The following is a 6000-nucleotide window of genomic DNA, read 5'->3' on the forward strand; positions in this document are numbered from 1 at the left end:
GATATCCTGTGAAATGCTACTGAATACTTTCTCTGATCACTACCTTGAACAAATAGCACAGAAGCTCACTCATGATGTAATATACTAGATCTAATGTCAACAAACAGACCTTACAGATTTGAGGATGTCCACAATGAAACTAGTATCAGTGACCATCAGGCAATTTTAACAGCAAAAATAACCAAGGAGAAAAGGGCAATTAGAACAAGTAGATGGATTAAAATCCGTGAGGTAGCTAAAGAGGCAGCAGTGTCCCGCATCAATGAGGAACATGAAACATTAAATTCTGGGCAGAAGCCTATATAAGAACTATGGTTTAAATACTAGTTGACTATGTACTTGACAGAAATGTACTTAGTGTAACAGTTCATGATAGGATGGATTTTCCATGGTACAGTGACTTTAAATAAACTTCTAAGAAAACATGGAATAGTGAGTAGCAAGTGTACAAAAAAGTCTAGGGTTATAGCTAAAATGATGCTGAATGAAATTCGTTTGACTTTCAAAAGAATTATGCATGAATCTTTCAAGAACTACAGCAACAGAATATTAGCAAAACATGTCTCACAAAACCCCAGGAAATTACTCTGTAGTACCGCATTTCGAATTCTTCTATTCTCTTCTTGTCCAAACTATTTATCGTCCATGTTTCACTTCCGTACATGGCTGCACTCCATACAAATACTTTCAGAAACGACTTCCTGACACTTAAATCTATACTCAATGTTAACAAACTTCTCTTCTTCAGAAATGCTTTCCTTGCCATTGCCAGTCTACATTTTATATCCTCTCTACTTCAACCATCATCAGCTATTTTGCTCCCCAAATAACAAAACACCTTTACTACTTTAAGAGTCTCATTTCCTAAGCTAATTCCCTCAGCATCACCTGAGTTAACTCAGCTACAGTCCGTTATCCTCGTTTTTCTTATGTTGATGTTCATCTTATATGTTCCTTTCAAGACACTATCAATTCCGTTCAACTGCTCTTCCAAGTCCTTTGCTGTCGCTGACATAATTACAATGTCATTGGCGAACTTTAAAGTTTTTATTTCTTCTCCATGGATTTTAATACCTTCTCCAAACTTTTCTTTTGTTTCTTTTACTGCTTGCTCAACATACAGAGTGAATAACATTGAGGAGAGGCTACAACCCTGTCTTACTCCCTTCCCAACCACTGCTTCCCTTTCATGTCCCTCTACTCTTATAACTGCCATCTGGTTTCTGCACAAATTGAAAATAGCGTTTCACTCACTGTATTTTACTCCTGCCACCTTCAGAATTTGAAAGAGGGTATTCCAGGTAAACTTGAGCTTATGGACAATGAATTAAAATATCTGAAAAATGGAATATCAAACTTTAGTGATGAGGTCACAGAAATAAGAAAAGTCCTTGCAACAGAGCCAGAGCAATAAGTATCAGATGCACAGGGTAGTGTTATCAAAAATTATAAATTAAAATTTGAATTAGACCAGATGAATAAAGTCTGATTGCAGAAAATGAAATTCTGTCAGAAGATACCAAAAATTTCATGTTAAATGGGGATGGGCTGACAATAGTGGATGTTTGTCAACAAACTCTTACGCATTTCAGGAACAAAAATAAAATTTGTACCAATGTTATAGTTAACACATATGTTAACAAAAGTACTGGTAACAGTTCTGAAAAGAAGTAAAAATATCAGAAGATTAAATTAAAAAGAAAATATTTAAGAAATTTAAGTTAATAGCAAACATGTGCATCAAACACTTTGCAAATGAAGATACTGTGGGGTTTTTGAATGTAACTGAAACTGAAGAATGAAATACTATTCCAAATGTAAGCTGTAACATAAATGTTTATTTGCATAAAAGAATGGAAAAACTAATAATGTTGTTGTGGGAGTCTAAAAGTGATATGTGTTTGTGGAGTGCAAAATTTAGTCTAAAGCATGTTCCAAGACATTTATATATTTTGATATGTCTGTGTAATGTAAAGCCAAAGCAAATGCTTTTAAAAAAAATGATGTTTGAAGTTGAAGCAATGGTTTAAAAATGAAAGATGGTTTATGCACACCACAGTTTCAAAAACTATGTGACCAGCAAACACAGAGTTCCAAGCTAAAGTGGTGCATTTTTTCGAAAAATCTGTAATTTCTACACAACTTTAATTTTCTGACTATTCTGAAAATCTTTCAAATTATCTTCTACTATCTTGCTATATTTCTTCAACAGATATTAGGTGTGTGTATAACATATTTATTAAATTGTAATTACACGCCAGTATTCATGAGAAGTTTGTTTAATATTTGTCCAAAACATTTCTTATGTTTTTCAAATGAATTTAGTGTCCAGTTAGCTAAACCTGGGAACTTAAAACCATGGTTATAGTAAAGGTACTTCACACTGCTATAATGGGAAACATATTTTGCCTTGCATTTTGGGAAGGAACATTTCTGACTGTTTTTGAGGAGCAATATTTTTGTATTTGATGATATTAGATATAAATTCAGTTTTTATGCTGTCTGGTTTTATGCAAATTCCTAAACGCACATTTTTGATACATTTGGGGAATTTTTGTACTATATTTGCAACTGAAAAAAAATAGGAAAGCACACTTGTTGATTTGCTATTGTAATTTCCACATTCTGTAGTCAGCAGCTGAGTATAACTAATATAATAAAAGCAACTGTAAGAATTTTTTTACAAGAAGACAATATTAAGCTGAAACTTCCAACTTCAACAACTTTTAAGTTTTCTCAAGTAAATTTTTCTGTGAAAGATACTTAGAGAGAGGTGATCAGTTTCCAGACTAAATGTAATTTTTGAAAACTGTTTTAAGTGAAGATTTCATCATATATGAGTAACTATGATTAATTCTTAAGATATAATGGAGAAGAGGTTTTAATGTTATTTTTTTGTTTTGTTTTTGAAAATGTTGGACATATGCTGGATGATTATGATCTGCAAATTGTTACACCATAGTCCCATAGTCAGAATATTTTGTAATGTAGAGACAGTTGGTTTTGCATTTACTTTGAGAATAGAGAGCTGATTATAACTGTGACAATACTATTTTAAGACAGGTCTATATATGCTGCAATGATGAAATGCAGAGATTTTTTAATATTTTGAAGAGATATTGATGGAGTGTGGGATGTACTGATTAGTCTGCTGATGATGAATATGATGAAGTTGCTGTATTGTAATGCGAGATGATCAGCTAAGTCATGTTTGTATCTGGAAATAAGGTGGAAGTTAGTAATGTATTAAGTGTGAGTCTGTTGGAATTATGAAGAAATATGCTAACTATATCTGATGATATTATAATCAAACATGTCTTGTGATAATGAAAATAGTAAAACAGATATTTGAGGAAAATGTTTAAATTGGGAATGGGAAGGAATGTAAACTGAAATGAAACTGGAAAACTGTTTTGGTGTAGAAAAGATGTGGGGGAGTGTATCCTCTTATGCTACATGAAATATTTTGTTATTATGAAATAATAATTTGAAAATGTAAATATTTCAATGGAACATTCTGTAATGAGAATTTAGAAAGGCTGTGATATTAAACTTAGAATTTTGTACCATTAGTTGTAAATAATGTAAATATGTTATAAGTATATTTCTAAAATTTGATTCAGAAGGTATTCAGTATAAAATAAGTACTGTCACTTGGTCATGTTGCTAGAAATCCATTTTGCCATAATATGTGAGATATATACATTTACTTGAATTTTGTACATACTCTAAAGTACAATGATGCCCTTGGACTTATACATTGATGGAAAAAATAACAATACAAAGAGGAATTGTGCAACATAAATGGAAGTTGGTAGGCATCTGAAAGATGACATTTATTCAGATTTCACACCAGTCAGATAACAGTAGCACTAGTAGTGCTGCTATGAGGAGACAAATTAGATTTGCTTTGAATGCAAGCTGTAACAGCCATGAGAATTACTTACCTTTGAAATTGGATTTGATGAGTTGACTTGAGTCAAGAATGCCCCTAAAGTGACAAAGTGACATTATTAACAGCAGACTGAGTTTGAATTAGGTTGTATAACAGGGCTACAAGTAGCTGGATGCTCCTTCCATGAAACTGGAAAAAGACTCAGCAGGCATGTTGCCACTGAACATGACTACTGGAAGTGATGATCACAGGGCTGTACGTTTGCAAGAATATCTGGCTCTGGATGGCCACATGGCACTATTGAGAGGGAAGAACATTGGGTTATGCATATGGCTCTGGCCTATTGTACTGCATCAGCAGCAGCAAGTTGAGCAGCAGCTGATCCAAAGTGACACAATGAACTGTTACAAAATGGTTCCTTGAAGGACAGCTCAGAGGCAGATACCCTGTAGTGTTCATTCTACTGACCCCAAACCACTGTCATTTGTGACTTTAATGGTGTTGAGTAAGAGCTGATTGAAGGGCAGAGTGGAGGTGTGTTGTGTTTTCTGATGAAAGCTGTTTCTGCCTCGGTGACAGTGATAGCCATCTGTTGGCAATGAGGAGGCCAGTTGAGGGCCGGCATCCATCTCGTCTATGTGCTAGACACACTGCACCTACACCTAGAGTTATGGTTGTGGATACAATTTCATATGACAGCAGGAGCACTCTTGTAGTTATTCCACATACCCTGACTATAAATTTGTATGTTGATCTGGTGATTTGAGTGCTGTCATACATGAACAGCATTGCAGGATGTGTTTTCCAACAGGAAAATGCTCGCCTACATACTGCTGTCCTCGCCCAACATGGTATACAGTGTGTCAACATGTTGTCTTGGCCTGCCTTATCACCAGATCTGTCTCCAATCGAGCACAAATGGGACATCATCAGACGAAAACTCCAGTGTCATCCACAACCAGCATTAACCATCCATGTATTGTATGACCAAGTGCAACATGCATAGAATTTGCAGACAGGTGCAATACTTATAAGTTTTTGGACAGAAGGCCTTGACTGAAAATAGAAAACACTCTCCTGTTCATGAAAGAGCAACTCACACACACACATCCTTTATACACTCCTGGAAATGGAAAAAAGAACACATTGACACCGGTGTGTCAGACCCACCATACTTGCTCCGGACACTGCGAGAGGGCTGTACAAGCAATGATCACACGCACGGCACAGCGGACACACCAGGAACCGCGGTGTTGGCCGTCGAATGGCGCTAGCTGCGCAGCATTTGTGCACCGCCGCCGTCAGTATCAGCCAGTTTGCCGTGGCATACGGAGCTCCATCGCAGTCTTTAACACTGGTAGCATGCTGCGACAGCGTGGACGTGAACCGTATGTGCAGTTGACGGACTTTGAGCGAGGGCGTATAGTGGGCATGCGGGAGGCTGGGTGGACGTACCGCCGAATTGCTCAACACGTGGGGAGTGAGGTCTCCACAGTACATCGATGTTGTCGCCAGTGGTCGGCGGAAGGTGCACGTGCCCGTCGACCTCGGACCGGACCGCAGCGACGCACGAATGCACGCCAAGACCGTAGCATCCTACACAGTGCCGTAGGGGACCGCACTGCCACTTCCCAGCAAATTAGGGACACTGTTGCTCCTGGGGTATCAGCGGGGACCATTCGCAACCATCTCCATGAAGCTGGGCTACGGTCCCGCACACCGTTAGGCCGTCTTCCGCTGACGCCCCAACATCGTGCAGCCCGCCTCCAGTGGTGTCGCGACAGGCGTGAATGGAGGGACGAATGGAGACGTGTTGTCTTCAGCGATGAGAGTCGCTTCTGCCTTGGTGCCAATGATGGTCGTATGCGTGTTTGGTGCTGTGCAGGTGAGCGCCACAATCAGGACTGCATACGACTGAGGCACACAGGGCCAACACCCGGCATCATGGTGTTGGGAGCGATCTCCTACACTGGCCGTACACCTCTGCTGATCGTCGAGGGGACATTGAATAGTGCACAGTACATCCAAACCGTCATCGAACCCATCGTTCTACCATTCCTAGACCAGCAAGGGAACTTGCTGTTCCAACAGGACAATGCACGTCA

This window comes from Schistocerca gregaria, chromosome 4, assembly GCF_023897955.1.
Source record: "Schistocerca gregaria isolate iqSchGreg1 chromosome 4, iqSchGreg1.2, whole genome shotgun sequence".
In the NCBI taxonomy this organism is placed as follows: Eukaryota; Metazoa; Arthropoda; class Insecta; order Orthoptera; family Acrididae; genus Schistocerca; species Schistocerca gregaria.